Here is a 10,095-nt window from a genome sequence, read left to right on the forward strand (position 1 = left end):
GAAAGACCTTAACCTTCTGACCCTAAATCCTAGGAAGGATTCTTCTCATGCTGGAAGGGGAGGGGGTAAGGTGAATCAAATCAAAATCAGTAAATCAAATCAAAGTCAGTGAAGCACATAGACATATATTATGAAAAACGGATGGGGTAGGAAAAGGGCATGAAAATTTTGAAGTAAAGGAAAAAAAGTCAAAGTCTGAAAAGGAGAATCTACATTGGATCTTAATGAATTCATCAAAAGCATAGAGTTTTTCTTTTTCAGCAAATTATCATGTTGCAAGCACTAATGAAAATTATGGTTTATGACAGTAACAAAAGATGTCATAGCAAGACCGCGCCCATCGACTCCCGTTCACAGACGAGGAAAGAGAGTAATATCGCATATTAGAAAACCGCTCCATCAGCCAGCTTAAGTTTTGAACCATCCGCAACATAGAAGTTGTGGTGGCTAGGGAGGAAGTAGCTAAGAGGGTGGTTGAGCAATGTAACCTCTGCAAGTACCTTGAAAAAGTCTCACAAGAGCTGGACCACCTGAAGTATATGGAGTTCCTCAGATCATATGACCCAGACCAAGAATGCGGCACAGTGACGGTGGGTAGAGGAAAAAGTTCCAAGCAGGTGCAGGTCCGTCTAGATCCAGCCGTGGTGGAGAAAGTGTTGGAATTGGAGCCAAAGACGGAGAGAAAACAGAAGAGGGATGCCTATGCTATGCTGAAAATGAAAAAGGCGGAGGTTCTCTCCAATGATGGCATCAACATCCAAGACATTCCTGACGCAAAAGCTAGGCTGCAAGCAAAGCTAGTACATGTGCTCTTCTCCAGCCACAGCGCTACAACTCCCTGATGCATCAAATCAATGTGCTTATGCTAGAGAACATAGCGGCCCACACTTTGGATGAATTTGAATGGAATGGATACATACAAAAAACTATCGACCAGACAGCTAAAGCATTGGCTTTAGGAAGTGTGCTAGCAAGTGGAGGGTCTCTGGCCTCCAAGGCTACAGAAAGGAAGAAAGCTTCATCCAAGGCCTCTTACATTGGGTATGGAGGTGTCTTGACTATGTTCATTCAAGAGGCATAAGAGAGACATAGAATGCAGAGGAGGGAGAAGGAGAAACGCCCGATAGGATGCCCCCTCACCAGGACAGAGAAGAATGTACCGATAGAACTGAAACAGATGAAGCAGGGGAAGAACAGTGAGAGCGGAATTTTGGTGCCAAGAAGTGCTCAAAAATAGCTAAAAATTATGAATATCAAGGGATAAATATTCAACGTCAAAGGCGGCGGCTCGATCTAGGACAATTTTAAGCACCAAAGTGCTTTAAAGGCGCCCGAGCGATAGTTGTTGATTTTTCATAATTTTTCAGATAGTCGTGCGGGTTGACACGAGTTACCGATCAATGTGGGATGCCAAGCTGGACGCCCAAGATTTTTCAGAGCTTAATTCCAAGTCCGAACGGGGAAATGGCCAAGAATTGGTAATGATTTGAAAGGGTGGCCACAACATGGACCAAAGGGGGGGTGCCCTTTGGCACTACCTCCACGCCCTCGTAAGGGTTCAGCACCACTACGCTTAGGGGAATACCTCCTAAGAATTTCAGCACGTCACCTAGCTCTTTCATCTCATTCTTGCTTTTGGATTTCTGCTAGACGATGCTTATCGATAAATAACGGATCAATCTCAGTATCCTTTGGCATAAACTGCTAATTGGTCCCTAGATAACTAGGATTCAAGGACCGCCACTTCTAAGTAGCTCCTGGCAGACGCACCACTCATGGAACCTAAAACGGGCTGGCACTGGCTCATGCACTAGCCGAACCTCTATCATGTGCTCAACAACCCCGCGGCCTCACGGCCAGGAGCGTGGATGACACATACATCATCTTCCTAAACATCTTGCGTTTGTATTATATTTTGTGGTCCAACTCTAACCCAATTAACACTCCTCAGAGGGAGTCCCAACACATTTCCAAATAGCATGAAGCACAAACATGGCTGAATGCCGCTACCTCACTACGACTCTCCTACACCTTCGAGTTGGTGCCACAAGCAGTAAGTTAGGAGAAGGTAGAAGCTCTAGTGCTCCCCTTCCTTCCATAAGCCAGTCTACATCAAGTATGGGAGGTGTAACCCCACCCTCCCCTATTCCTAGTGCAAATCCAATTCTCATCATGGCGCAGCCTATTGCAATTCCTGCATGAACGACGAATTTGCCCGCTCTAGGTTACCCGCTACCCATTTTTAGTAGGCTAGTTGAGGAAGATGCGGAACTCCATATCAAGGAGTTTCAAAAGTTGATGTTTAACTGTCGCATCCAAGAAGAAGGACATTTAATGATGTTCTTCAACATGACTCTCAAAGGAAGAGCTGCCATATGGTATCATGGTTTAGAAGCCGAAACCATATTGAATATTGTTTTCCCCTGAACGGGGTGGGCAATATTGGTTGCGTGTACTCAACGTAACCTGCCAAGAACCACACGAGGATATTCGTGCTTATGCGAAGAAAATAAAAGAGGTTTTCCATAAGTTGGACACCTCTATTCCTATCCCTCCAGCTGCCCAATTGCAATATTTCCTACATGGTTTGGACTTTAACATCCAATTGCAGTTGAGTAGTGTCCCTTTGGGAGATATAGATATTGCCATTACACGAGCACAAGAGGTGGAATCCCAACTACAAGCAGCCTATGCTTCTCGAGGCAATTCAAATTTGGGTCTAGCATTGGAAAATAATATGGCGACGACCAATGGTAGTGGTAGTCAAGGGATAGCGATGGCTAATCCTAATGGGAGAGGGAACATGATGCAGAATGTGCCTTTATTACTAGCTCCCCATAGCATGTCAATGCCTATGAGTAGTCAAATGGCTCCAAATAGTGGAGGCCAGGCAGTTAATTCTAATACCATGCCTGTGGCTCAACAATCAGTGCCTAATCGAATTGTTAGGCCAATAAAATGACAGGGTAATAATCAAGGCTACGAGTCGAGCGCTTCCAATTTTCTTGGCGAGGTTAAGGACATGATGAAGCATTATACCGACATGATTATGGAGCAGTATCGACAAATAGCCGTTGATGTTAACTTTCTTAAAAAACAACAAAATTTGATAGGAAGTAGATACCCAGATGAGGGTGCACCTTCGAGGTTTAGCTGCAAATGGTGTGGTGGGCAACACTATCCAAGAAACTACCCAAACGTCAAGTGCAACATCTGTGGAAAATCCGGCCATTTAGTAGCCACATGATATAGTAAGATTAGTTCCCTCCAGCGAGGTAGTCGGCAACCAAGGCCTGTTAATCATCGTGTGCAAGGAAATGATTCCCAGTGAGAAGACGGGCCTAAACAAATACTTCAACGACGAAAGACTACAGTAGAGGAGCTGCCTAGTGGTAATGGGGTTAGTTTGATTGAGGCTGTGGGTGTTAATGACGCTGAAACCTCTAATCTGCGAGGTGTCCTTATTACAAGAGGTCAAAAGGGTAGAGAGGCCGACAAGGATAAGCCTGTCGACGGACACCCTAAACAAGGCGACAAAGGAACACAAGTTTTGGATCCTGCCATGGAAGGGGGACCTTTGAAGCCTGTGGAGGGTAAAGCCGATGTTAAGAAGGATAAGGAACCACCAAAGAAGAAGGTGAAAGTTAAAAAAGAGGCAATAAAGCCGGTTCAGTGACCTAAAGAGCAGATGGTTTGGCGTGAAAAGTGAACTCTATCGAACTATCATGAATTCGATTTGGCGAGCTCTCTTTGCGAAGTCAAGCCCGATGTTAATCTTTTACAGCTTATTAAGCTTTCCCCAGGAGTACGCAAGGAATTTAGAAAGATCCTGCGTATCGGGTATATCGTAGAACCTTTGGGTATTGCGTGAATTGATGATGTGACTGGTTCGAGCATGCTGAGAAGCATTGCCCAAGGGTTGTAGCCTATGTCGATGGGATATTAGTAGATTATGCTATTGTTGACACGGGATCATCTGTTAACATTATGAGTTCTGAACTGATGGAAAGGTTGGGTCTTGCGATCCAGAAAGATATCTCCACAATTCTCAGAATGGCAGATGATAGTTTGAGACAGCCGGAAGGCTGCATTACTAAGGTCCATGTTATTATTGCAAATGTAGAATGCTTGTTGGACTTTAGGGTGATTCGTTTTGCAGGGCGTCCAAGTTACCAAGTATTACTTGGGTAACCTTGGATCTTGCAAGCGGACTGCCAAGTAGATATACCCGCCAGTCGATTGATATTCGGTATCTCGGGGTAGGATTCACTAACAATATGGTAGAGTATAAAGCCTTGATTATGGGACTGTGTATTGCCAAGCAAGGTGGTATTTGTCGATTGTTAGTAAAAGGGGATTCCGAGTTGATCCTGAATCAGCTAGATGGGACATACACAGTGCGGAATCCCATTCTCTGTATGTATCATCGGACTGCGATGACCCTACTAGAGGAGTTTGAGAGAGTGTCTTTTCAGTTGATTCCATGTTATTGGAATCAATTTGTGGATTCATTAGCAAATCTTTCTTATGAAGAAGACCTCTTCTTTAATTGTGGTCCTAGTTTGAATATTGTGATCAATGATGAAACAGGACCCGGTCGCTTGTGGGGGATGTTATCAGAACATGCAATATATGGCAGACGATGGTTGATATGGGTGATGCAAAGAGTAGCCGAGACCAATCTACCGTTATTATCTGGGACCCATAGGTTGATTAGACATCATATTATGCGTACGCCTCTTGCTATCTATGCAAGATGGATGGGTCATAACCTTATGCATTTAGTTTAGGGCTATGAGCCTGTTTTTCCTCCTTGGAAAGGAGCTTATGATTGTATATCTGTGCTATTCCGAGGAAGGATGTGTAGGTGCTACTTTGTTTTATTTCATTAGGCCAAGAGGGCCGATTCAGTTTTGAAGTGAAGTGATTCATTTCATTAGGCCAAGAGGGCCAGTCGACTGTTTAGTGCAGGTGTAGTTAATGGTTTCTTGTTTGAGTTCTGTGCTAGATAGGTTTGAAGGCAAGCTTGGATGGAGCCTTTTGTTGCATGGAAGCTTCTCATGGCCCTATCCAGGTGATATCTTTCCTTTATGAGTAATGTGGTTTTTATGCTATATGTGTTTGTGTACTTGTAAGGGGTTCTTCTATTTCTTGTTGGGGATCGGCGTCCAAGGCATGAAGTCCAGAGGTTTTGGTTTAGTATGTTTGAGGGAGGTCGGAGTAGTTGTTGCCTCCTGTAAAGACATTGTCAGGCATCGAAAGACTTGTTTTAGAAGGGAGTTCTAGTGACCCTGTTCTGCTAGCCTGCTAGGCAGCCGTTCTAGGCGCTCTTGTTAGTTGTGAGGTAGTTAGAGAAGCCTACTGAAAAAGGGATAAATGAGAATAAAGGGAAAAAACCCTGAATATCTAACCAGATAATAAAAATATATACAAAGGTCTGTAAAAAGGGCTTCTAACCCCTATCAAAGAAAAGAAAAGAATGAAAAATGTATAAGCAGTTGATCATTGCCTTGGGAAGGCTTGGTAGGTTCCTAGGTACCGAGACAGGTCCTTGGGCCGATACCTTGTCTTCCTAGGGGTGGCTTCTTACTGGAAAAAAGAAATTAATGAAGGAAGGTTGGAGCGAAAATAAAAGTGAGCATTAGAAAAGGATTAAGTGTCACCTTGCGATGGCTTGGTAGGTTCTTGGGTGCCGAGACAGGACCTGAGGCTGATGCCCTGTTCTCCTTGGGTCACTACGCTCAGCTCCCTCCTTTTTTCATACTCGAGTATGTCACTCAAATAAAGTACTCAAGAAATGTACTGAAAGAAAATACTTCTTGATCAGTCTATAGGAGCCCTCGCCTAGCAGGGGCTCCTAGTTGTGTTGTCCTTAGTTAGGTAGGTAGTTCAGACCACCACTTAGGGCAACCTCTTTGACAGTTCTTTTTAGTTTGGCTGTGTTGGAGCGATTGGTTAGTGACTAGCGTCGGACCTTTTATCAGATTATGCTAGGCCTACTCCTTGTGGATGTCATGCCTTGGTTTGTAAGGGGGTAGGGTGAGCATTGTGCTGAGTTTTATTATATATTTATTTTGTATTAGTTTGATGCTTTCTTTTGTTGTTATGTGCAGATATGTTCGTGGATTCGACGGGCTGAGTCGCCCTATCCCGTAGTCGCCAATGAGAGCGGAATTTTGGTGCCGAGAAGTGCTTAAAAATAGCTAAAAATTATGAATATCAAGGGAAAAATATTCAACATCAAAGGCAGCAGCTCGATCTAGGACGATTTTAAGCGGCAAAGTGCTTTAAAGGCACCCGAGCGATACTTGTTGATTTTTCATAATTTTTCAGACAGTCATGCGGGTTGACACGAGTTATCGATCAATGTGGGATGCAAGCCAGACGCCCAGGATTTTTCAGAGCTTATTTCCGAGTCCGGACGGGGAAATGGCCAAGAATTGGTCAAGATTTGAAAGGGTGGCCACAACATGGACCAAAGGGGGGGTGCCCTTTGGGGGAATTTTAACCCCCCAACCAAATGACATGCAAATGAAGAATCGTGGAGAGAGAGAGATGAAGAACACATGAGGAAACATGGCGCCGAAAAATGCGCCCCATTGTTGATCAATGGAGCATGGCTGCTGCAAACAACCCCCATCACTGATCATTGCCCTTACTTCCCTCCTGGATGCTGACTCTATTGCTGCCTCTCGCCCATCAAATGGTGGTCTCTATGAAGATCTCTGATTTCAGTCTTTCTCTCTCCTCCCTCTCTCTCCCCTAAACGCAGATTCATGTGGTGAAGAGGAAGAAGAAGAATGGATGATGGATGCTTATCCAATGAAGACCGGATTGCTCCATGGTGTAAGAAGATTGAAGATTGTTGAATGTGGACTGTCATGAGCACTAATGGTGGCTGGAAATTAGTCCTGAGATATGGCAACTAAGAACATGCAACCCGCAAAGAATGGAAATCTCATTTTCACAAAGGAAAATGGTGTTTTTATGCAATTTGCTTTATGAATTCTTGTTCCCATGAGATGATTATACATTATAATGTTGTTTTCAATGTCTTTCAACTGTTTATGCTCAGAAAATTAGAGAATCATAAGTGTTGTGGATGAAATTAGTAGTGAAAAACCCATAAATATGCAAAATATGGGAAAATTGGGTGTTTTTGGGATATCAATGAAAAATATCATAAGACACACCAACTAAACTTGTCTTTTTGCTGCGAATGAACCTAAGCGCCACAGCCCATAACCTGTTTTTAATTTTTAGTAATTAAAAAATACAAGAAAAATAGAAAAAATAAGGAAAATAGGAAAAAAATGGATTTTGAGTGCCGAAAATTAAGGAAAAATAAGATTCATGTTTGTGGATGTATGGGGGGTTTGAAGTATGAGGTTTAGCCTCAGTTCATCTCCTATCTTTATGTTCTAGTGAGTTTTTATTGCTTTTCATACAACAAAACTATGGAAATGAACCCTAAACCGATCAACAATGCACAACCTAAACGGGTGAGGGGGTGGAGTATATGAAAAGTGTGTAAATGTTGAAAGAAATGATGAAAATCTTGCTAGTTTTTATGCATATAGATTGGACGATATTTAAATATTAAGAACCTAGTAGCACGAGGGTTTCTCGGTGCTAGGTTCATGCAACGCAGCATACGAATAATAGTTGAAATCATTGAAAGAAATGTTTTCCACATGTGCACCAATGCTGATTTTCTTAATTGTTTGAGCACATGGACATTCACAATTTGCATGAAGCATGAAATTTAAAAAGCATCAGATAATACCTCCTGGATGCATAGCAATTGCTTTTTAGAGGAATATGACCAACGCTGAGTGAGTAAGGTTGTCCAAGCTGTAGGCTAGGCGTTGGGTCTAAGGGAAAGTAAAGTGAGGAAGCATGGTATATCTCCTGGAAATACGCGAATCATAAAAGAGAGAAGGTTGTGTTCTTATGTTATATATGTTTAGCAACGCATCGAGGGGCCAATCCCGAAGGTGTAGGAGAGTCGCAGTGAGGTAGCGGCATTCAGCCGTTGGAGGACCTCCCATGTTTCTGCTTCGTGCTATTTGGCAATGTGTTGGGACTCCCTCTGAGGAGTGTTAATTGGGTTAGAGTTGGACTACAAAATATAATACAAATGCAAGATGTTTAGGAAGATGATGTATGTGTCATCCACACTCCTGGCCGCGAGGCCATGGGGTTGTTGAGCGCATGATAGAGGTCTGACTAGTGCATGAGCCAGTGCCGTCTCGTTTTAGATTCCATCAAATAGGAAAGCAAGAAGGGACCAAGAAGCTCATAAAGAAGACAACTCAAAGGAAGAAAAAGGATGACGAGGGCCGCAAGAAAGAGAAAGAGGACTTAGAGAAGGCCAAGAGAGAGTCCCTTAGGGAGGCCAAGGAGAGGGAGAAGAAGAAAAAACAGGAAGAAGAAAAGGAAAAGGAGGAATTTGGGAAGGCTAAGATAGCATCAAAACAAGAGGCAGAGGAGAGAAAAAGAAAGGAAAAGGAAGAAAAAGAGAAAAAGAAGGAAGAGAAGAGAAAAGTAGAAGAGGAATGGTGAAGAAAGGCTGATGAAGAAGAGGAAGAACTAAGAAGTATCAATGGAATAACAAACGAGGATGATCATCATGAAGCATGTCAATATCAACATCCAAAAGTAATGTTGATGTTGAAATGTAGAGAGAGAGAGAGAGAGAGAGAGAGAGAGAGAGAGAGAGGAAGCTTATCTGCTAAGTGGCTCTCGTAAGCTACCAGGTTTCTAAACAACCTCTCTATATAATCTCCCACTCTTATTTTGGGCAAATACAGAATGGCCTTCTTAGCATCGAAACTGATTGAGTTCATGTAACCTGGTGCTACAGGTTGGAATTTCATACCACAATTGTGAAGATCAACTGCAGATGGGAAGTGGCTTGGCTTCTCCACAAGATTTTGAGTTTGGGAGCCTTGAGTGGCGATGCCATATAGGCAATCCAGCAAGTGCTTCCGACTGTGTATGTTGTTGATGACAACGTGGAAGCTTTCCTCAAAGCTGAAATAAAATGGAAGAACCTCACAGGCTACTTTGGTGACCAGTTTTCCCAATACTTTGAGTGCTTCTGCACTTGAGTCCTGCCCATTGTTGTCCTTTGTCATGCTTATTCTAATGACCTCCAGAAGCAAGAACATAGGGATTTGATTTTCCAATAGGACAAAGTCCTGGAGGATGGATTTTCACAAAGGGCAAGGGAACTAAAGGTTGTAATACGAGCATAACCAGACGGGATGGTGCAACCATTCTCCTGAGCAGAGGATTTTAAGATCTCCACCACAAAAGAGGCATCCAGGGCTAGCATGTAGGTGAGCTTGTCGTCCGTCTGACAATATAAATCACTCCAAAAAGTAAGCTCTACACCATAGTATTAACTGTGCAAGAACTTCAGATAATCGACTCTACCATAATAAGGGGCATGCTAACTCCTTTTAAACATCTAGTCCAAAGTCAGAATCTTTCTTATCACAGGAATTCTCCATTTCCTTGATAGGACATCTTTCAAGCTGAGATATCTTCTTGTCTTTCACATGAAGCTCGTGCTCTAGAATGCGGTTTTGAGCTTGCAGACACTGCCACCCTCACCCCAACATGAGAAGCCCTAACACTGTTGTAGCTACAGCAACTAACCAGAGAATCTTTGCATGACCGCCAATGTAAACCTTCCATCGAATCAATTTTTTGTGTAACCAAGCTAGAGAGAATATGGACTTGAATGACCTCTCATGACCCGTCGTCCCCATGGAGGGCTATCTAAATCATCATTCTCAGATATTGTGACCGCAGATCCCGAGTCCAGTGCAAGAAACTCTTGAAGGGCAGAGGTATGCTCTATGCCCTCACTACACATAGCCACCTCCTCTTCTCAATCCCTACTGTCTCCAGGCTACACAACGGAGGAGGAGCTCTCTTCAAAACCAAGCAACTGATCTTCCTATGTGCCTTTGATGTCTTCTGCAATCCCCTGTGCATGTATAGCATCATACACAGCTTCAGGGGTTACCACAGCATTTGCATGGGTTAAAACAACATGAGAAGAAGTCCCAGGGCTGATCTCGA

At 43.2% G+C, this 10,095-nt stretch overlaps 1 pseudogene; it reads right to left on the minus strand.

The window, feature by feature from the left end:
• Positions 1–5,452: 5,452 nt before the first annotated feature.
• LOC148022469 (uncharacterized) lies at positions 5,453–9,886 on the minus strand (annotated as a pseudogene).
• Between the last annotated feature and the right edge of the window lie 209 nt (positions 9,887–10,095).

The sequence above is a fragment of the Lygodium microphyllum genome, chromosome 16 (assembly GCF_053477565.2).
Source record: "Lygodium microphyllum isolate KBCC chromosome 16, Lygodium_microphyllum_v1.1.10, whole genome shotgun sequence".
Taxonomy (NCBI): Eukaryota; Viridiplantae; Streptophyta; class Polypodiopsida; order Schizaeales; family Lygodiaceae; genus Lygodium; species Lygodium microphyllum.